At 39.1% G+C, this 24,714-nt stretch overlaps 2 pseudogenes; one reads left to right on the top strand and one right to left on the bottom strand.

Moving 5' to 3' along the window:
• The first annotated feature begins 1,183 nt into the window (after positions 1-1,183).
• Positions 1,184-2,085, top strand: LOC129560044 (olfactory receptor 5M1-like; annotated as a pseudogene).
• Positions 2,086-2,704: 619 nt separating this feature from the next.
• Positions 2,705-23,113, bottom strand: LOC129560043 (olfactory receptor 5M10-like; annotated as a pseudogene).
• Between the last annotated feature and the right edge of the window lie 1,601 nt (positions 23,114-24,714).

Below are 24,714 nucleotides of genomic sequence, written 5' to 3'. Positions count from 1 at the left end.
CGCTCAGCTGGGTCCAAATTTTTGCAGTCCCATGGACCGCAGCATGCCAGACTTCACTGTTCATCACCAACTCTGGGAGCTTGGTCAAACCCATGTCCATAAGGTCGATGATGCCATCCAACCATCTCATCCTCTGTCATCCCCTTCTCCTCCTGCCTTCAATCTATCTCACCATTAGGGGCTTTTCCAGTGAGTCAGTTATTTGCATCAGGTGGACAAAGCATTAGAGTTTCAGCTTCAGAATCAGTCCTTCTAATGAATATTCAGGACTGATTTCCTGTAGGATGGACTGGCTGGATCTCCTTGCAGTCCAAGGGACTCTCAAGAGTCTTCTCCAACACCGTAGTTCAAAAGCATCAATTCTTTGGCGCTCAGCCTTCTTCATAGCACAGTTCTCACCTTATAGTCAATGCCGCCTGGTGGAATCTGAAACAATAGAACTGCTGGGGCTCTATAAATATAGTTTTCTTCATTGGTCCATTTGAAACACGTTGATGATGCCTTGTTGCTTTTCTTACCTGATTTTCATACCTTTGGCTTTTTGTTCCCACAAAGTTTGAAAAAAAATCAAAGTATAGTCCCCTTAAAAGATATAAATGTATTAATATATCTAATATGCAATATTATTAGATCATAGCATTTATTAACATATATTATTAATAATAACACATTATTAACATATTATTAATAATAAATATAGGATAATTAATATTATAATTAATGTACAATATCATTTTATATATAAAATTTAATATATAATCAAATACAAATATATAATAATCAATCTATAATATTAAATAATATATAATAATATTATATATTATAATATAATAATATTGTATATTATAATATGTAATAATTAATATAATATCAATATATTAATAAATAATAATAAATATGCAATTATTATTTATAATATATACTAATGTTTGATTAATGATATATGTATATATACAAACAAGGGAGAGATTGAGATATAGTGAGAAAAAACAGAAGAGTACTGAGATATAGGGTTAAATATTTGTGCAGAAATCCTGATGAATTTGTTGAAAAAAACAAATAGAAATTTCTTCACAGATGAAATGATCAATGAATAAATGTAAAAGGTATGGAATGAATGCAGAGCCTGTATCACACAGAATTCTTCACTATCTTTGTCACTTTCAGTTCTCAAGGAATAAGAATGTTTTCCCCAAATCACACAATAGTGACTGAATTCATTCTCCTGGGACTCACAGATGACCCAGCACTACAGAAGACCCTGTGTGGGGTGTTCCTGGTGATCTACTTAATCACACTGGCAGGGAATCTGGGTATGATCATGCTGGTCAGGACCAATCCCCACCTCCAGACTCCCATGTATTTCTTCCTCAGCCACCTCTCTTTTGTAGACCTTTGCTATTCCTCCAGTTTTACTCCAAATATGCTGCGCAATTTCCTCTCAGACCAGAAGACCATCTCCTATGCTGGATGCTTCACACAGAGTCTTCTCTTCATTGCCCTGGTGATCACTGAACTTTATCTCCTTGCTTCAATGGCCTTGGACCGCTATGTAGCCATCTGCAGCCCTCTACATTACAGCACCAGGATGTCCAAAGACATTTGCATCTTTCTAGTCACAGTCCCTTATATTGTGGATTCCTCAATGGTCTCTCTCAGGCCCTGCTGACCTTTCACTTTTCCTTCTGTGACTCCCTTGAGATCAACCATTTCTACTGTGCTGATCCTCCTCTGATAATTTTGGCCTGCTTTGACACCTATGTCAAAAAGATGGCGATGTTTGTGGTTGCTGGTTTCACTCTCTTAAGTTCTCTCTTCATCATTCTTCTGTCCTACATTTTCATCATTGCATCCATCTTGAGGATCCATTCTGCAAAAGGCAGGTAAAAAGCCTTTTCTACTTGTGGAACCCTCTTCTGTATGTACTTAAGGACTCCATCTAAGAACTCTGTAGAGGAGTTCAAAATAACTGCAGTCTTTTATACATTTTTGAGCCCAATGTTGAACCCATTGATCTACAGTGTAAGGAACAATCAGGTGATCCATGCCATGAGCCATATGATTAAGGTAACTTTTTTTTCATAAAATTACATTTTAAGTGCTTATTCATATTTAAGGTGTCTGTAATAGCACAGGGGTTCCTTCAAAGGAAAAGCCTATTAGACTATTGTCACAATTAGTTTATCTTCATGAGTTCTCACTGATATTTCATAATTTCTCCTCAAAATTTATACTTTAAAGATAAATGTTTTCAGGAGCACAGGAAGATGGCGGAGGAATAGGACGGGGCGGTCACTTTCCCCCCAACAAAATCAACAAAAGAACATTTGAACGCTGAGTAAATCCCACAAAAAAACTTCTGAATACTGGCAGAGGACACCAGGCACTCAGAAAAGCAGCCCACAGTCGTCGAAAGGAGGTAGGAAATAGATAAAAAGATAAAAAGAGAGACAAAAGAAGGAGGGACAGTGCTCCCTCCCGGGAAGGGAGTCTTTTCCAAACACCTGGAAACACTAGCGAGTGGAACCTCAGAGGGCCGCATAACTGGGAGACAAAAGACATAAATAATTAAAACTCACAGACTAAGTGCCCAGAGGAAACTCTCAGCGGAGAAGCGGCGCAGACGCCTGCACCCCTCACTAGCAGGCGGGGGCTGGGCAGGGAGGCGCCAGCAGCAGCGCTTAGAGGGAGAACGGCTGTGCGCTTAGAGGGAGAACCGGCGGCAGCGCTCAGAGGGAGAACTGGTGGCTGCGCTTAAAGGGAGAGCCGGCGCCCACGCTTCGAGGGAGAACCGGCGGCAGCGCTTCGAGGGAGAACCGGCGCCTGCGCTTAGAGGGAGAACTGGCGACTGCGCTTAGAGGGAGAACTGGCGGCTGCGCTTAGAGGGAGAACCGGGCTTGAACGCCTCAGGGCAAACTGAGGGCTCGAACTTAAGATACCAGAGCAGAGGTTGCAGCTGAAGGGCAAGAGGGCTGGAAAAAGCCTGTGAAAACGCCCCAAGCCAGCCCCGCCCACAGAACCGGGAGTGCGGAGCGGAGCAAGCCGGCAGCAGGTGGCCCTTCCCCCAGCCCCCACCTATGCAGGCGGGGAGGGGAGCTAGCGCTGGGGCGGGGACAGCTGCGGCCCCAGAGAGGCTTCCAGTGCCAAGCTGCAGGCAGGCTTCCTTGCTGGCCAGGACTTCTTGGGTTCGGGCCGGTCGATATCTGCCTGAGAAACTGCACTGGTTGTACCCGCAGAAAACCGAGCGACAGGGACAGGGAAGGCAATAAGTCGCAGCGACCGCGCTCACCTAACGCCTGGTCACCTGAGCTACTAGGACCGGGGAAGGCACAAAACGCAGGCCCAGCCAAGTCTGCGCCTTTGTGGAGTACCCAAGAACCTGAACCTGAGCCGCTCAGACCTGGGAAGTGCATGCAACCCAGCGCCAGCCGCGGACAGCTTGCAGCAGAGCAAAATAAAGCCTAAGCAGCATAAACAGGGAAAGCACACACGCCTCGAGCGGGAGCATTCCCAGTGTAGCCGAGACACCGCGAGCACTCCCCACAGACGCCAGGGATATTTGTTAGCTGTTCCTCCCTCCCTATAGCAGGAGTGAATAGGAGAGCTGGGAAAAAAAAAAAAGTGTCCACCACAACATCCTGGTGTCAGGACGGGAATTAGACACTGAGGAGACCAGAAAACAGAAGAGGGAGAAGCCTTGAGCCTCCTGCAAGAATAAGACTGAAAACCAGAGGCAGAAGCTTAAGGCCAAATCCTGAGAACACCAGAGATCTCCAGTTCCAGAGAACATTAATTGATAGGTACTCATCAAAGGCCTCCATACATACACTGAAACCAGGCACCACCCAAGGGTCAACAAGTTTCAGTGAAACACATACTACGCAAGCTATCCAGCAACACAGGAGAATAGCACTGAGCTTCAATATACAGGCTGCCCAAAGCCACCCCAAACCCACTGACATCTCAAATTCACTACTGGACACTTCATTGCACTCCAGAGAGAAGAAATCCAGCTCCACCCACCAGAACATCTACCCAAGCTTCCCTAACCAGGAAACATTGACAAGTCACCCAACCAACCCCACACACAACGAGGTAACTACATAATAAAGAGAACTCCACAGACTGTCAGAAGACAGAAAGGCCACCCCGAACACAGCAATTTAAGCAAGATGAAGAGACAGAGAAATACACAACAAGCAAAGGAACAGGATAAATGCCCACCAACACAAACAAAAGAGGAAGATATAGGGAACCAACCCGATAAAGAATTTCGAATTTTAATTGTGAAAATGATTCAAAATCTGGAAAGCAAAATGGAGTTACAGATAAATAATCTGGAGAAAAGGATTGAGAAGATGGAAGAAATGTTCAATAAGGAATTAGAGGAAATAAAAAAGAGTCAATATACAATGAATAATACAATAGATGAGATCAGAAACACTCTCGAGGGCACAAACAGTAGAATAACGGAGGCAGAAGACAGGATAAGCGAGCTAGAAGATAGAATTGTAGGAATAAATGAAACAGAGAGGAAAAAAGAAAAACAAATTAAAAGAAATGAGAACAATATTAGAAACATATGGGACAATATTAAACGCCCCAACATTCGAATCATAGGAGTCCCAGAAGAAGAAGACAAAAAGAAAGACCATGAGAGAATACTTGAGGAGATCATAGTTGAAAATTTCCCTAAAATGGGGAAGGAAATAATCACCCAAGTCCAAGAAACACAGAGAGTCCCTAACAGGATAAACCCAAGGCAAAATACCCCAAGGCACATATTAATCAAATTAACAAAGATCAAACACAAAGAACAAATATTAAAAGCAGCAAGGGAAAAACAACAAATAACACACAAGGGGATCCCCATAAGGATAACAGCTGATCTTTCAGCAGAAACTCTACAGGCCAGGAGGGAATGGCAAGACATACTTAAAGTGATAACAGAAAGTAACCTACAGCTCAGATTACTGTACCCAGCAAGGATCTCATTCAAATATGAAGGAGAAATCAAAAGCTTTACAGATAAGCAAAAGCTGAGAGAATTCAGCATCACCAAACCAGCTCTCCAACAAATACTAAAGGATCTTCTCTAGACTGGAAACACAGAAAGGGTATATAAACTTGAACCCAAAACAATAATGAAAATGGAAACGGGATCATACTTATCAATAATCACCTTAAACGTGAATGGGTTGAATGCCCAACCAAAAGACAAAGGCTGGCGGAATGGATACAAAAACAAGACCCCCATATATGTTGTCTACAAGAGACCCACCTCAAATCGAAGAACACATACAGACTGAAAGTGAAGGGCTGGAAAAAGATATTCCACGCAAATAGAGACCAAAAGAAAGCAGGAGTAGCAACACTCATATCAGATAAAATTGATTTTAAAACAAAGACTGTGAAAAGAGACAAAGAAGGAAACTACATAATGATCAAAGGATCAATCCAAGATGAAGATATAACAATTATAAATATTTATGCACCCAACATAGGAGCACAGCAATATGTACGACAATTACTAACAATTATGAAAGGGGAAATTAACAATAACACAATAATAGTGGGAGACTTTAATAACCCACTTACATCTATGGATAGATCAACTAAACAGAAAATTAACAAGGAAACACAAACTTTAAATGATACAATAGATCAGTTAGACCTAATAGATATCTATAGGACATTTCACCCCAAAACAATGAATTTCACCTTTTTCTCAAGTGCACACGGAACGCTTTCCAGGATAGATCACATCCTGGGCCATAAATCTAGCCTTGGTAAATTCAAAAAAATTGAAATCTTTCCAAGCATCTTTTCTGACCACAATGCAGTAAGATTAGATCTCAATTATGGGAGAAAAATCATTAAAAATGCCAACATATGGAGGCTGAACAACACACTGCTGAATAATGAACAAATCATAGAAGAAATCAAAAGAGAAATTAAAATATGCATAGAAATGAATGAAAATGAAAACATAACAACCCAAAACCTCTGGGACACTGTAAAAGCAGTGCTAAGGGGGAAGTTCATAGCAATACAGGCACACCTCAAGAAACAAGAAAAAAGTCAACTAAATAACCTAACTCTACATCTAAAGAAACTAGAAAAGGAAGAAATGGAGAACCCCAGGGTTAGCAGAAGGAAAGAAATCGTAAAAATTAGGGCAGAGATAAATGCAAAAGAAACAAAAGAGACCATAGCAAAAATCAACAAAGCCAAAAGCTGGTTCTTTGAGAAGGTAAATAAAATTGACAAACCACTAGCCAGACTCATCAAGAAAGAAAGGGAGAAGAACCAAATCAATAAAATTAGAAATGAAAATGGACAAATCACAACTGACAACACAGAAATACAAAGGATTATTAGAGAATACTATCAGCAATTATATGGCAATAAAATGAATAACTTGGAAGAAATGGACAAATTCCTAGAAAAGTACACTTTACCAAAACTGAACCCGGAAGAAATAGAAAATCTGAACAGACCAACCGCAAGCACGGAAATAGAGGAAGTGATCGGAAAGCTTCCAGCAAACAAAAGCCCAGGTCCAGACGGCTTTACAGCTGAATTCTACCAAAAATTTAGTGAAGAGCTAACACCTATTCTACTCAAACTCTTCCAGAAAATTGCTGAGGAAGGGAAACTTCCAAACTCATTCTTTGAGACCACCATCACACTAATCCCAAAACCTGGTAAAGACCCCACAAAAAAAGAAAACTACAGGCCAATATCACTGATGAACATAGATGCAAAAATCCGTAACAAAATTCTAGTAAGCAGAATCCAACAACACATTAAGAAGATCATACATCATGACCAATTGGGCTTTATTCCAGGAATGCAAGGATTCTTCAATATCCACAAATCAATCAATGTAATACACCACATTAACAAACTGAAAAATAAAAATCATATGATTATCTCAATAGATGCAGAGAAAGCCTTTGACAAAATTCAACATCCATTTATGATAAAAACCCTTCAGAAAGTGGGAATAGAAGGGACATATCTCAACATAATAAAAGCTATATATGACAAACCCACAGCACACATTATCCTCAATGGTGAAAAACTGAAAGCATTTCCCCTAAAGTCAGGAACAAGACAAGGGTGCCCACTCTCACCACTACTATTCAACATAGTTCTGGAAGTTTTGGCTACAGCAATCAGAGCAGAAAAAGACATAAAAGGAATACAAATTGGAAAAGAAGAAGTAAAACTCTCACTGTTCGCTGATGACATGATCCTCTACACAGAAAACCCTAAAGGCTCTGCCAGAAATCTACTAGAGCTAATCAATGAATACAGTAAAGTTGCAGGATATAAAATCAACACACAGAAATCCCTTGCATTCCTAGACACTAATAATGAGAAAATAGAAAGAGAAATCAAGGAAACTATTCCATTCACTGTTGCAACGAAAAGAATTAAATACTTAGGAATATATCTACCTAAGGAAACAAAAGACTTCTACATAGAAAACTATAAAACACTAGTGAAAGTAATCAAAGAGGACACTAATAGATGGAGAAATATACCGTGCTCGTGGATTGGAAGAATAAATATTGTGAAAATGAGTATACTACCCAAAGTAATTTATACATTCAATGCAATCCCTATCAAGCTACCAACGATATTTTTCACAGAACTAGAACAAATAATCTCACAATTTATATGGAAATACAAAAAACCTCAAATAGCCAAAGCAATCTTGAAGAAGAAAAATGGAACTGGAGGAATTAACCTGCCACACTTCAGGCTCTACTACAAAGCCACAGTCATCAAGACAGTATGGTACTGGCATAAAGACAGAAATATAGATCAATGGAACAAAATAGAAAGCCCAGAGATAAACCCACGCACCTATGGACACCTTATCTTCGACAAAGGAGGCAAGAATATAAAATGGAGAAAAGACTGTCTCTTTAACAAGTGGTGCTGGGAAAACTGGTCAGCCACTTATAAAAGAGTGAAATTAGAACACTTCCTAACACCATACACCAAAATAAACTCAAAATGGATTAGAGAGCTAAATGTAAGACCAGATACTATAAAACTCCTAGAGGAGAACGTAGGCAAAACACACTCCGACATAAATCACAGCAGGATCCTCCAAGACCCACCTCCCAGAATATTGGAAATAAAAGCAAAAATAAACAAATGGGACCTAATTAAAATCAAAAGCTTCTGCACAGCAAAAGAAACTCTAAGCAAGGTGAAAAGACAGCCTGCGGAATGGGAGAATATAATAGCAAATGAAGCAACTGATAAAGGATTAATCTCCAAAATATACAAGCAGCTCCTGCAGCTCAATTCCAGAAAACTAAGTGACCCAATCAAAAAATGGGCCAAAGAACTAAACAGACATTTCTCCAAAGAAGACATAAACATGGCTAACAAACACATGAAAAAATGCTCAACATCCCTCATAATCAGAGAAATGCAAATCAAAACCACAATGAGGTACCATTTCACACCAGTCAGAATGGCTGCTATCCAAAAGTCTACAAGCAATAAATGCTGGAGAGGGTGTGGAGAAAAGGGAACCCTCTTACACTGTTGGTGGGAATGCAAACTAGTACAGCCACTATGGAGAACAGTGTGGAGATTCCTCAAAAAGCTGGAAATAGAACTTCCATATGATCTAGCAATCGCACTCCTGGGCATACACACCGAGGAAACCAGAATGGAAAGAGACACATATACTCCAATGTTCATTGCAGCTCTGTTTATAATAGCCAGGACATGGAAGCAACCTAGATGTCCATCTGCAGATGAATGGATAAGAAAGCTTTGGTACATATACACCATGGAGTATTTTTCAGCCATCAAGAAGAATGCATTTGAATCAGTTTTAATGAGGTGGATGAAATTGGAGCCAGTTATACAGAGTGAAGTAAGCCAGAAAGAAAAACATCAATACAGTATACTAACGCATATATATGGAATTTAGAAAGATGGTAACCTGAACCCTGTATACGAGACTGCAAAAGAGACATAGACATACAGAACAGTCTTTGGGACTCTGTGGGAGAGGGTGAAGGTGGGATGATTGGGGAGAACGGCATTGTAGCATGTATATTATCATAAGTGACCAGTCCAGGATCGACGCATGATACAGGATACTTGGGGCTGGTGCACAGGGATGACATGGAGGGAGGATATGGGGAAGAGGGAGGTGGGAGGGGGGTTCAAGAAAGAGAACACATGTACACCTGGGGCGGATTCATGTCAATGTATGGCAAAACCAACCAATATATTAATGTAAGGTAATTTGCCTCCAATAAAATAAATTAAAAAAATAATAATAATAAAGATAAATGTTTTCAATAAGCCCATTTAATATTTTACTAAATTTATTCACTTGGGGATAAGTATTATATTAATATTAATTCACTCTGATGTGAACATTGCCAATCCATCTTCTTTGAATTAAATGGTCTACAGAGCCATAGTGAGGCTCAAAATAAGATGATTGCTTTTTAGCTTCTTTTAAAAATTTATGAAAAAGTTTCTTTTTCAATGTGTGATGTAGAACAATCACTCCATTGCCTGACTAGTCACTGGAATCACTTCAGGGAAATTTGAAGTACACAGATCACCCATAGCTTTAAAATTTTTATAAATTTTCCCCCAACCAATATTATAGATATTCTGAGAAACTTTTTACCCATTTATAAATATTGGTTGTGGTTTGCAATTTTGAAAATGAACTCTCAGCACCTGCTTATGAGTTTCCAGGAATAGGGAGCCAATTCAGTCATTAATATAGTCTAGATATATTCTAGATATCTAGAATATATATCTAGATATAGTCTAGATATATTTTTCTAGATATATTTTTCTAGATATATTTTTTCATGGTTTTGCTCTAAATTAGAATAAATTTATTGAGTAAACATAGCCTAGCAATTGGCTTCTGTAGACACAAGAATGCCCTAAAACAATACACAAATGAAGGGGTGTGTAGATATCTTTCTGAAAGTGAACAGTGATGTTGTATTTGGTTCATAACTATGGCAGAAATCAGCTCAACACTGTAAAGCAATTTTCTAACAATTAAAAAAAAAAGTACAAAAGTGATCGCTCATTATTTTCTAGGCAAGTCTGTTCCAATAGTTTCCAAAATATCTTTTGAGAAGTGAAAGTCCCTCAGTCGTGTCCAATTCTTTGGGACCTCATGGATTATACAGTCCATGAAATTCTCCTGGCCAGAATACTGGAGTGGGTAGCCTTTCCCTTCTGGAGATCTTGCCAACTCAGGGATCCAAACCAGGTCTCCCACATTGCAGGCTGAATCTTTACCAGCTGGGCCACCAGGGAATCCTAAGAATACTGGAGTGGATAGTATATCCCTTCCCCAGTGGATCTTCCCGACCCAGGAATGGAACTGTGGTCTCCTGCATTGCAGTCAGATTCTTTTCCAGTTGAGATACAAGGGAAGCCATCTTAAGAAAATCAATAGCAAAGAAAGTTATATAAAAAGATACATAATGCATCCACACTGATCCTTGCATTATTAGTGAGCTATATTGTTCTATATTGAAAAATATATTTAATTTTAAATGGCTTTGAATGCTTCAGTTCAGTTCAGTTGCTCAATCGTGTCCAACTTTTTTGTGACCCCATGAACCACAACATGCCAGGCCTCCTTGTCCATCACTAACTCCCGGAGTTCATTCAAACTCATGTCCATCAAGTTGGTGATGCCATCCAGCCATCTCATCCTCTGCCGTCCCCTTCTCCTCCTGCCCCCAATCCCTCCCAGCATCAGAGTCTTTTCCAGTGAGTCAGCTCTTTGCATGAGGTAGACAAAGTATTGGAACTTCAGCTTTAGCATCAGTCCTTCCAATGAACACACAGGATTGATCTCCCTTAGAATGGACTGGTTGGATCTCCTTGCAGTGCAAGGGACTCTCAAGAGTCTTCTCCAGTACCACAGTTCAAAAGCATCAATTCTTCAGCGATCAACTTTCTTCACAGTCCAACTCTCACATCCATACATGACCACTGGAAAAACCATAGCCTTGACTAGATGGACCTTGGTTGGCAAAGTAATGTCTCTGCTTTTTAAAATGCTGTCTAAGTTGGTCACAACTTTCCTTCCAAGGAGTAAGCAGCTTTTAATTTCATGGCTGCAATCAGCATCTGCAGTGATTTTGGAGCCCCCCAAAATAAAGTCTGACACTGTTTCCACTGTTTCCTCATCTATTTACCATGAAGTGAATTCATCAGTAGTATGTCCCAAATCAAAGGATAACTTCTGTATTTAGTTGTTCTATCTTCTCAATAAGTAAAACATTTACTTATTCTTACAATTACTTTGACAAAATTGGAAGCATTTGCCATGTATAAGATTGAAGATTAATTTTTACTTGATAGTACTGTGCTTGTAACTTTCTACAGACTATGTATTTTTACTGAACATTGTTTTTAATGTAGTATAATACACAGAATTAAAGAATTGAACTTAATTACAAAATTATTGCAATTCATTTAAAGATACATAAATTGAAAATTCCTGAAATCTTGACAGATTCTTTACCAACTGAGCTATCAAGGAATCCATGAATTATTCTAGATAAAATTAAATTTCAATTTTGCACAATTTACTTGTAATCTCCTGTTAAAGAAAAGTACTCTGAGCATTTGGTATATATATTTTTTCATTTAGCTTATATTGCAAACCATTATTTCATAATGTCAACATATCCCATTTTTTATATTGATAATTGACTCACATTTGTATGTACAGATCCCTCTGTTTCTTGAGGATATTCAAAATGTATAATTTTTGAATTAAATATTTTGAATTTTTTTAAAGACCTGCCTAAGTTTTTATACAGGTAAATTTTTCTCCAGAAAGCATTGAACATTTATACTTATGGCTATTAATTAATATTTGAGAACAGTCACATAAATGTACCTTAAAAACATTAGAAAGCATCAGTTAAAATTATTTGCTTCCTTGTTTTCCCAACTGAAGTTCTTAGGGAAGGAATATGTTTTAATTAAAACAAAAGAAGAAATGTTAACAAAGAAATGATATACATTATGTTGATTGATTTTGCTATCTATCTTATTTCTGATGATTCCTCCCCTGAGAATATATATATATATATATATAGTTTTTTTTATGTTTTTAGTTCTATGGCTTTTCTCCACTCTACATAATTTCTGTAGTAAAACAAGTTATTATGTTCTTTATTTTTCATTGCCATATTTTATAGAAATATCTCGAATTATTCTATATATGGCTTCCTTGGTGGCTCAGATGGTAAATAATCTGCCTGCAATTCAGGAGATCCAGATTTGATCCTGGGTTGAAAAGACCCTCTGGAAAAGGAAATGGCAACCATCTCCAGTATTCTGGCCTGGAGAATTCCATGGGCAGAGAAGCCTGGTGGGCTACAGACCATGGGGTCGCAAAGAGTGGGACACAATAAAGAGAGTAACACTCTCACTTCCACTTTCATTCTAGATACAATTTTGTTGTATGTTGTAATATTGCATATAACTTTTCTGTCACATTTTAATCCATTTCCTCCTACAATTTATCAAGCTGTCTTTTATCTCTCACTAATTTGTGATGTTATATTCATTGTACACTAAATATGTTCATTGCTATTTCTTCTTTAACCAATATGTTGATTAAGCCAATATATTATATTGTATATTTTGCATTTTAAGCAAAATTCCTAAAGTTTCTATAGATTGGTGTTTTAATTTCTAGTAGAGAAAATCTGGGCTTCCTTTGTAGCTCAGTGGTAAAAAACCCGCCTGAAATGCGGGGACCACAAGAGATTCCTGGGTCAGGAAAATCCACTGGAGGAGAAAATGGCAACCTACTCCAGAATTCATGCCTAGAGAATCTCACGGACAGAGGAGCCTGGTGGCAAATGGGGTCATGCAAACAGTCAGACATGACTGAAGCAACTGAGGATGCAGGCACAGAGAAAATGCATCTTTCAATTTTTCACTTTCAAATTTATCCCAGAAAAATATAAATCAAATGCTTTTAGCTATATAATATTTTTTCCAGTTATATATGTACATGAGTCAGAGTTCTCTGAGCGAACAAACAGGGTCCTTGTTGTTTACCTATTTTAAATATAACAATGTGCACATGTCAATCCTAAACTCCCAGTTTCTCTCTCTGTCCCAGCCTTCCCTCGGCAATAATTAGTTTGTTCTCTAAGTCTGTGAGTCTCTTGGATTTTATCATAAAATAATTTAAAACTAAGCAACACCCAAGTTGACAAAAGATTTTATTACAAATAAGAAAAAGTGAAAATAGTACAAAAATATGTTATTAATTTCATAGAAATCATATGAACAATGACATATTGAAGGCTATGCATATTGAATTGATAAAAATTAACAAATGTTAAAATTAGTGAATAAATTATTGTTAATAAAATTATGAATTAAGATACTACTTTGTGTATCTGTATTTAAGAGAGTTTAAAAAGACCAGCACTTTCATACACTGATTATATCAAGAAAAATAATAATACACATTTTTTTCTAGAAATTTATTTAACATACTTCAAGAGTCTTAAAAAGGTACACTTTCAATAACTCAAATTTTAAGCATGTGCTGAGGCATAATAAGAAAACTAAGTGAAGATTTTCAATATAATATTTGTTTCATATTTGAGAAAAAGGAAACAAGTGATATATTAAAACAGACAACAATCATGTTGCATGATCTCGTCTAACTGAAACCATAGAACCTGGAAATGTGTCCTCACTTTGTGTGACCTCAGCAGTGTGCAAAGCGAGGACTACCTGCATTCAATACTGGGTTAGGCACAGGTAGACACCAGACAGGCCAGAGGCTGTATGTATGTAACTAGAACACCTGGAAGTGTGCGTTGGTTGTAATCATGAAGAGGAATTTGACTATCCCGTGACGGATTTTGCATTAGGATGTTACACAGACATTAAAGAAGCTTCCAGTTAAGAAAAGGTCAAAGTATTTTATGTTACTTTATGAAGAATAAGGTCAAATTGATATGCACATGATGATAACTTTGTAATATACTAGGCTTAAGGAAAATTAAAATTAGTTCTTTCTGTGTACCAATTTTCCATGATAATCAATTATGGTGTTTAAATAAGCAAGAAAATAGAAAATGAATATTTCCAAACTCATCTAATCCCAAAATATAAAATTAAAGGATCTTTATGAATTAATAGCATTATTGGAATATGAAAATAGAAAAAAAACAGGGATTCAAAATCTGTTCCCTAAAAGTATTCAATTGGTTGGTGATCCAAGGTCCTTGTAATTCAAGCTTCTACTGTTTGTCCCTTTTCCTTTTAAAAATATGGTGCTTGTGAATAGGTTGAGTTCTTCAAGGGTAAACAAGCCATCTTTATTTGTTTGTTAAGAGTGAGTGACAAAGACAAGTGAGTATCAATATTTCTAACTATTTTTTTTTAATCTGGAAACTTTTTTTTTTATTTTACTTCTCAAGAGAAAATTCATCCAAGTAAAGGATTGTTTCTTCTTGAGATTAAATATCATTCTCACAGTAGCTATGACACTACACTATAGAACTGAGAAATGCAAGTGTGGGATGATTTGGGAGAATGGCATTGAAACATGTATGTTATCATATATGAAACGAATCACCAGTCCAGATTCGATGCATGATATAGGATGCTCGGGGCTGGTGCACTGGGATGACCCAGAGGGATGATATGGGGAGGGAGGCAGGAGGGGGTTCAAGATGGGGAACACATGTACACCCGGGTGGATCCATGTCATTGTATGGCAAAACCAATACAATATTGTAAAGTAATTAGCCTCCAGAAAATAAATACATTTATATTAAAGTAAATAAATAAATAAAAAATAAAAGTTGAATTCCAGTAAGTTGTTTTTGATACATGGATATTTTCTTTGTTGCATTTGTGTCTACTATCTTCACACAATAAAATGATATTCCCAATTAGCCTCCAATTAAAATTTTTTAAAAAATGATATTCCCAGTGTTATTAAGGGTGTGAGAAAATTAGGGTACTCATTTGCTGGGATTGATGTCATACATCACTAAATCCAAAAAGAAAAAAAAATATTATATATATATATAAAGGGCGCAGATGCGAGAGACTCCGGCTTCAGCGGCGCAGATGCCGGCTCCAGTACAACCGACCACGTACAGAAGAATGGCCGAGACGAGCTACCCCATGTCCAAGGTAAGGTACAGCGGCTGCGCTTTGCTGGAGCAGCTGTGAAGCAATATTCCACGACCAAGGTAAGAGAAACCCAAATAAGACGGTAGATATTGTGAGGGGGCATCAGAGGGCAAACACACTGAAATCATAATCACAGAAAACTAACCGATCAGATCACATGGACCACAGCACTGTCTAACTCAATGAAACTAAGCCATGCCATGTGGGGCCACCCAAGACGGACAGGTCATGGTGGAGAGGTCTGACAGAATGTGGTCCACCGGAGAAGGGAATGGCAAACCACTTCAGTATACTTGCCTTGAGAACCCCACGATCAGTATCAAAAAGCAAAATGATAGGATACTGAATGAGGAATTCTCCAGGTCGGTAGGTGCCCAGTATGCTACTGGAGATCAGTTGAGAAATAACTCCAGAAAGAATGAAGGGATGGAGCCAAAGCAAAACAAATACCCAGTTGTGGATGTGACTGGTGACAGAAGCAAGGTCCGATGCTGTAAAGAGCAATATTGCATAGGAACCTGGAATGTTAGGTCCATGAATCAAGGCAACTTGGAAGTGGTCAAACAGGAGATGACAAGAGTGAACGTAGACATTCTAGGAATCAGTGAACTAAAATGGACTGGAATGGGTGGATTTAACACACTACTACTGTGGGAAGGAATCCCTTAGAAGAAATGGAGTAGCCATCATGGTCAACAAAAGAGTTCGAAATGCAGTACTTGGATGCAATCTTAGAAATGACAGAATGATTTCTGTTCATCTCCAAGGCAATCCATTCAACATTACAGTAATCCAAGACTATGCCCCAACCAGTAATGCTGAAGAAGCCGAAGTTGAACGGTTCTATGAAGACCTACAAGACCTTTGAGAACTAACACCCAAAAATGATGTCCTTTTCATTCTAGGGGACTGGAATGCAAAAGTAGGAAGTCAAGAAACACCTGGAGTAACAGCCAAATTTGGCCTTGGAGCACGGAATGAAGCAGGGCAAAGGCTAATAGACTTTTGCCAAGAGAATGCACTGGTCATAGCAAACACCCTCTTCCAACAACACAAGAGAAGACTTTACACATGGACATCACCAGATGGTCAACATCGAAATCAGATTGATTATATTCTTTGCAGCCAAAGATGGAGAAGCTCTATACAGTCAGCAAAAACAAGACCAAGACTGTGGCTCAGATCATGAACTCCTTACTGCCAAATTCAGACTGAAATTGAAGAAAGTAGGGAAAACCACTAGACCATTCAGATATGACCTGGATCAAATCCCTTATGATTATGCAGTGGAAGTGAGAAATAGATTTAGGGGACTAGATCTGATAGATAGAGTGCCCGATGAACTCTGGACAGAGGTTCGTGACATTGTACAGGAGACAGGGACCAAGACCATCCCCATGGAAAAGAAATGCAAAAAAGGAAAATGGGTGTCTGAGGAGGCCTTACAAATAGCTGTGAAACAAGAGAAGTGAAAAGCAAAGGAGAAAAGGAAAGATATAAGCATCTGAATTCAGAGTTCCAAAGAATAGCAAGGAGAGATAAGAAAGCCTTCCTCAGTGATCAATACAAAGAAATAGAGAAAAACAACAGAATAGGAAAAACAAGAGAGCTCTTCAAGAAAATTAGAGATATCAAGGGAACATTTCATGGAAAGATGGGCTCGACAAAGGACAGAAATTCTATGGACCTAACAGAAGCAGAAGATATTAAGAAGAGGTGGCAAGAATACACAGAAGAACTGTACAAAAAAGATCTTCATGACCAAGATAATCACGATGGCATGATCACTCACTTGGAGCCAGACATCTTAGAAAGTAAAGTCAAGTGGGCCATGGAGAGCATCACAACAAACAAAGCTAGTGGAGGTGATGGAATTCCAGTTGAGCTAGTTCAAATCCTGAAAGATGATGCTGTGAAAGTGCTGCACTCAATATGCCAGCAGATTTGGAAAACTCAGCAGTGGCCACAGGACTGGAAAAGGTTAGTTTTCATTCCAATCCCAAAGAAAGGCAATGCCAAAGAATGCTCAAACTACCGCACAATTGCACTCATCTCACACGCTAGTAAAGTCATGCTCAAAATTCTCCAAGTCAAGCTTCAGCAATACGTGAACGGTGAACTTCCAGATGTTCAAGCAGGTTTTAGAAAAGGCAGAGGCACCAGAGATCAAATTGCCAACATCCGCTGGACCATGGAAAAAGCAAGAGAGTTCCAGAAAAACATCTATTTCTGCTTCATTGACTATGCCAAAGCCTTTGACTGTGTGGGTCACAATCAACTGTGGAAAATTCTGAAAGAGATGGGAATCCCAGACCACCTGACCTGCCTCTTGAGAAACCTGTATGCAGGTCAGGAAGCAACAGTCAGAACTGGACATGGAACAACGGACTGGTTCCAAATAGAAAAGGAATATGTCAAGGTTGTATATTGTCACTCTGCTTATTTAACCTATAGGCAGAGTACATCATGAGGAACGCTGTACTGGAAGAAGCACAAGCTGGAATCAAGATTGCCAGGAGAAATATTAATAACCTCAGATATTCAGATGACACCACCGTTATGGCAGAAAGTGAAGAGGAACTCAAAGGCCTCCTGATGAAAGTGAAAGAAGAGCATGAAAAGGTTGGCTTTAAGTTCAACATTCAGAAAACAAAGATAATGGCATCTGGTCCCATCACTTCATAGGAAATAGATGGGGAAACAGTGGAAACAGTGTCAAACTTTATTTTTTTTGTGCTCCAAAATCACTGCAGATGCTGATTGCAGCCATGAAATTAAAAGACGCTTACTCCTTGGAAGGAAAGTTATGACCAACCTTGATAGCATATTAAAAAGCAGAGACATTACTTTGCCAACAAAGGTCTGTCTAGTCAAGGCTATGGTTTTTCCAGTGGTCATGTATGGATATGAGAGTTGGACTGTGAAGAAAGCTGATCGCCGAAGAATTGATGCTTTTGAACTGTGGTGCTGGAGAAGACTCTTGAGAGTCCCTTGCACTGCAAGGAGATCCAACCAGTCCATTCTAAAAGAAATCAATCCTGTGTGTTCTTTGGAAGGACTGATGCTAAAGCTGAAATTCCAATACTTTGGCCACCTCATGTGATGAGTTGACTCACTGGAAAAGAGTCTGATGCTGGGAGGGATTGGGGGCAGGAGGAGACGGGGACGACTGAGATGAGATGGCTGGATGGCATCACCGACTCAATGGACATGAGTTTGAGTGAACTCCAGGAGTTTGTGATGGACAGGGAGGCCTGATGTGCTGTGATTCATGGGGTTGCAAAGAGTCGGACAAGACTGAGCGAATGAACTGAACTGAACTGAAAGGTAACTAAGAATAAAATGGTGGAAATCTACCTTAATGTAATAACTATACACTAGAAACCAAAGCTTATATGCATAAAGAATTTCCTACAGGTAAAGCAAACAAAAACTCCCTAAATATTAAAAGGAAGTGGTGAACTATTTGTGTCATATCAGTGTTAATTTACATTATGCTTTTAAATAAAGATTAATTCCAAAGATTATCAAGTAGTCTGGAAAATACAACTTAGTTTCAAAACACTAAAACCATGTTTCCGTGCATATTAGAATACCTGTTATTTTTAAATTGCTTGTGGATAGACAAGAACTGAAAGGTAATATGTAAAATTATGGCACCATAATTTTTAATATTGGAGAAGGAAACGGTAACCCACTCCAGTATTCTTGCCTGGAGAATCCCATGGGTGGAGAAGCCTGGTAGGCTACAGTCCACGGGGTCGCAAAGAGTCAGACATGACTGAGCAACAGAACAGAACGGAATTTTTAATATTGTAGGAAAATAATGATTTAAATCTCTTATATAAGAAATAAAACTCCAAGTCAGGAAAGTGTAGCTCCCATTTATAAGGGTGTCTGCTTTGATTAAAGGAAGTGTTTTTGAACTGTGGTGCTGGAGAAGACTCTTGAGAGTCCCTGGACTGCAAGGAGATCCAACCAGTCCATCCTAAAGGAGATCAATCCTGGGTGTTCATTGGAGGGACTGATGCTAAAGCTGAAACTGCAATACTTTGGCCACCTCATGCGAAGAGTTGACTCACTGGAAAAGACTCTGATGCTGGGAAGGATTGGGGGCGGGAGGAGACAGGGATGACAGAGAATGAGATGGCTGGATGTCATCACCAGCTCGATGGACATGAGTTTTTGTGAACTCTGGGAGTTGGTGATGGACAGGGAGGCATGGAGTGCTGTCATTCATGAGGTCGCAAAGAATCGGTCACGAGTGAGCAACTGAACTGAACTGAACTGAATGAAACAAATTATTGGATTATTAAAATTGAAGTATCATGGTTTTCTTTCAAATAATAATTGGGAGATAATGAAGTAAAGGGAAGTCTGGTGTTCTGTAGTCCATGGGGTCACAAAGAGTTGACGTGTCTGAACGACTGACAAACAATGATAAGACATATGTTTTTACATTCAAATCATATAGACAAGCATTCATCAAAGGTTTATTCAGAACACGCATTGAAGATTGAGAAATGAGATTTTTTAGAGGATAATCGGCTTTCATTAAGGGAATATTTCATATATCACAGGGAAGTAAATTAACTACTTATTAAGGAAATATACTGTAATGCAGGTTGCTTTGCTGGTAAGAGTACCTCAGTTCAGTTCAGTCGCTCAGTCATGTCTGACACTTTGCAACACATGAGTCGCAGCATGCCAGGCCTCCCTATCCATCACCAACTCCCAGAGTTTACTCCAACTCATGTCCATCGAGTTGGTGATGCCATCCAGCCATCTCATCCTCTGTCGTCCCCTTCTCCTCCCGCCCCCAATCCCTCCCAGCATCAGGGTTTTTCCAATGAGTCAACTCTTCGCATGAGGTGGCCAAAGTATTGGAGTTTCAGCTTTAGCATCAGTCCTTCCAATGAACACCAAGGTCCTTTAGAATGGACTGGTTGGATCTCCTTGCAGTCCAAGGGACTCTCAAGAGTCTTCTCCAGCACCACAGTTCAAAAGCATCAATTCTTCGGGGATCAGCTTTCTTCACAGTCCAACTCTCACATTCAGTGGTCATGTATGACCACAGGAAAAACCATAGCCTTGACTAGACGGACCTTGGTTGGCAAAATAGTCTCTGCTTTTTAATATGCTATCAAGGTTGGTCATAACTTTACTTCAAAGGAGTAAGCGTCTTTTAATTTCATGGCTGCAATCAGCATCTGCAGTGGTTCTGGAGCCCAAAAAAATAAAGTCTGATACTGTTTCCACTGTTTTCCCATCTATTTCCCATGAAGTGATGGGAACAGATGCCATGATCTTTGTTTTCTGAATGTTGAGCTTCAAGCCAACCTTTTCACTCTCCTCTTTCACTTTCATCAAGAGGCTTTTGAGTTCCTCTTCACTTTCTGCCATAAGGGTGGTGTCATCTGCATATCTGAGGTTATTGATATTTCTCCCAGCAATCTTGATTCCAGCTTGTGCTTCTTCCAGCCCAGCGTTCCTCATGATGTATTCTGCATATAAGTTAAATAAGCAGGGTGACAATATACAGCCTTGACATACTCCGTTTCCTAATTGGAACCAGTCTGTTGTTCCATGTCCAGTTCTAACTGTTGCTTCCTGACCTGCATATAAGTTTCTCTAGAGGTAGGTCAGGTGGTCTGGTATTCCCATCTCATTCAGAATGTTCCACAATTTATTGTGATCCACACAGTCAAAGGCTTTGGCATCGTCAATAAAGCAGAAATAGATGTTTTTCTGGAACTCTCTTGATTTCTCCATGATCCAGCAGATGTTGGCACCTTGATCTCTGGTGCCTCTGCCTTTTCTAAAACCTGCTTGAACATCTGGATGTTCACAGTTCACGTATTGCGAAGCCTGGCTTGGAGAATTTTGAGCATGTGAGATGATTGTAATTGTGCTCTAGTTTGAGCATTCTTTGGCATTGCCTTTCTTCACGATTGGAATGAAAACTGACTTTTCCAGTCCTGTGGCCACTGCTGAGTTTTCCAAATTTGCTGGATTATTGAGTGCAGCACTTTCACAGCATCATCTTTTCAGGATTTGAAATAGCTCAACTGGAATTCCATCACCTCCACTAGCTTTGTTCGTAGTGATGCTTCCTAAGGCCCTATTGACTTCACATTCCAGGATGTCTGGCTCTCGGTGAGTGACCACAACACCTGATTATCTGGGTCATGAAGCTCTTTTTTGTACAGTTCTCCTGTGTATCTTGCCACCTCTTCTTAATATCTTCTGCTTCTGTTAGGTCTGTACTATTTCATCCTTTATCGATCCCATCTTTGCATGAAATGTTCCCTTGGTATCTCTAATTTTCTTGATGAGATCTCTAGTCTTTCCCATTCTACTTTTTCCCTCTCTTTCTTTGCATTGATCATTGAGGAAGGCTTTCTTATCTCTCCTGGCTATTCTCTGAACTCTGAGTTCAGATGCTTATATCTTTCCTTTTCTCCTTTGCTTTTCGCTTCTCTTTTTTTCACAGCTATTCGTACGGCCTTCTCAGGCAGCCATTTTGCTTTTTTGCATTTCTTTTCCATGGGGATGGTGATGGGAAAGTGATGCTCAATATTGAAGACTTAGGAAGAAAAAGGAAGAAATATATGCCAAGCAAGTGGAAATGAGTCCTTGAGTGAGACTAAAAGCTTAAACCTCCTTAATCATAAGAAACTGACTTCTGTTGTTGTGTTGTCTTCCAAACAACACTTCCATTCTTTGTTTCCGTTAGACTCCATCCCAAGCTCTGCAAATATGTGTGTGAGTGTGCATGTATGCCGAGTCAGGTCCGATTCTTTGCTACTCCATGGACTGTAGCCTGCCAGGCTCCTCTGTCCATGGATTCTCCAGGCAAGAATACTGCAGTGGTTTGGATTCTTCATTCAAGATGGTATATTTTGGGGTTTCTTTTGAGACACTTTTTTTTTTTAACTGGGAAACTGTCAAAAGAGAACTCTTCTTCATTGTACTAAGTTTTCTCGCAAATATTCTTCTTAAAGCCTGTTTCACATCATTGTTCCTGAGGCTATAGATAAATGGATTCAGCATGGGATTCAAAAAAATGCAAATCACTGACACAATTTTCCCTTGTTCCACAGATTGCCTGTTTGCTGGTCTCAGATACATGCAAGTCAGGGACCCATAGAACACAGAGACAGCTGTCAGGTGGGAGCCACAGTTGTAGAAGCCTTTGTGCTGCCCTTTGCTGGAATGGATCCTCATAATGGTGATGAAAACGAAAATGTAGGAGATGAAGATAATGATTGGGAACCTGTGAGGCTAATCCCTCCGAACACAAACAGGGCAGTTTGCTTTATGTAAGTGTCAGAACATGTCAACATTAAGAGGGGTGGGTCAGCACAGTAGAAATGATTGACGGTGTTGGATCCACAAAAGGACAAGTGGGAGGTCAATATTACCTACATTGTGCCCACCATAGACCCTCAGAGGTAGGGGAAAGTGACCAGGCAGATGCACAGTGACCTGGACGTCCTTTTGTTGTAATGCAGGGGGCTGCAGATTGCCATGCACCAAGCATGTAATACTCAGTAAGAAGCAGAGTCACAAAAACAAAACATTGTGCTAGGCACCCCATGTAGGAAATGGTTTTTTTCTCCGATAAGAAGTTAACAAGCATCTGAGGAGAGTCATTTGTAGAGTACAAAATGTCTACACATGCTAAATGGGTGAGGAAAAAGTCCATGGGCATTTGCAGCGGGGGAGTGAATCTGATTAATAAAATCATCCCAAAGTTCCCAGTCAGGGTGATGAGATAAATCAGGAGAAACACCATTAAAAGGATGGGCTGCAGCTCTTCTTGACTGGTAAGTCCCAGCAGAATAAACTCAGTCACCTCTGTGCCACTGTGTGAGAGAAATGTATCCATTTTCCTACTCTCTAATAAGAGAAGAAATGTTTTCAGATATAAAAAGAAATAGGTTGTATGAAATTCAAAAATAAACAAAATAAATCAGCATTAAAACAAACTGGTTTTCAAGAGAGGTCTAACCAAGTTGTTACTACCCTGAGAGATGGAAGAGTTTCACTAGATGCCTCAGATGGTGGGTGGTGCTGAGTAAACTGGATAATCCATTTCATGAGCGTGTTTTGAAGTCCAAGCAGATTCAATGCAGGCTGCTCCACAATCTCCACCTATCTCTACTAAAACATACAGAATCTGACTTAACTCTTTGGTGTCCCTCATTAGGCTATGGACTAGGAAGCACTGATGCTCAAACAAACTGCTGCCTTTGTTTGACCATGACATAATGCTGATCAGGGAATGGAGAAAATGGTTGGTTTTCTGTACATTGGTTCTATTTTTGTCATTAAAGGTGAACATTCCATAATCAGAGTAGTATACTCTTCTTGAGAGCCTTCAGATTCAGTTTCTTCCTTATTTCTTACTTACTTTCCAGCAGCAATAAACTTCTCCCAGTCCCTTGATAGTCGTCCCTCCCGTTTCCTATGTTTCAAAGCAACAGTAGATAGTCTCGGGTTATGTCTTCGTCTGGTCCCCACTATGATCTCACTGATCTCTCACTCTTTATCTTGATGTGCACTGTGGTTAGCATCTTCATTGTTTGCTGTGATACTCTTTCTGTTCTGTGCTTTGCTTTTCTGGCCACGAGGCATGGGATCTTGGCTCCCCATGCAGGGGTTGGACCGGTGTCCCTGCACTGGAAAGAGAAGTCTTAACCGTGGACTGCCAGGGAAGCCCCTCACTAATTTCTTATTAATTCACACATCTCAGTTTATTTTATATTACATATGTGTGTGTGTGTTTCAGATTCACATTTCAATTAATCTCATACCTTTGACTTCATACCTTATATCTAAACTATCTGAAAGTCTTGCCTGCTGTACCTTTAACACATTACTTATTGAATATTACAGCAGCTTGTCAGCATTTTCTCTGCTACCAGTCAAATCTAAGCTACTCTAATGCCTAAGCTACCATAATGATTTTCCTTCTTCCACATTTGAAATCTTCTAACCTACAACATAAGCCAATTATTTTTATTTTTGAATATTTACTCTTTCTTTTAATTTTTAAATTATGGAAAGATGCTAACACATTTGCAGAAGACTTGGAAAATACACAGCAAACTTATATATATTTCTACTTTATATTACAATTTTTAAATAGGAAAATTAAGATCTTTAGTTGGTGTTTTAATATCAAACTCTCAAAAATTAATTGAATGAATATACAAAGAAATAGAAGGATATATTAGACTGAAAAGCACTGTGAACCAATTCAATATAATTAAGATTTGTACAATTTTGACATAACAGTGGGATAAAAATTCTATTCAAGTTTCCATAGAGTATAAATGAGAAGACACTGGAACATATCCAGGAATATAAGATTGCCATTGATCTTTTATAAATACAAATCACATCATGTTGGTGACCTGGTAAAATGGTGCTACACTTTCCATCACACTTGGTCTTAAAATTTAACTTCTTATCAGGGTCTGCAAG

The sequence above is a fragment of the Moschus berezovskii genome, chromosome 16 (assembly GCF_049115385.1).
Source record: "Moschus berezovskii isolate FMDL1 chromosome 16, NW_MosBer_1.0, whole genome shotgun sequence".
NCBI lineage: Eukaryota > Metazoa > Chordata > Mammalia > Artiodactyla > Moschidae > Moschus > Moschus berezovskii.
This window is presented reverse-complemented; position numbering and strand designations above follow the sequence as displayed.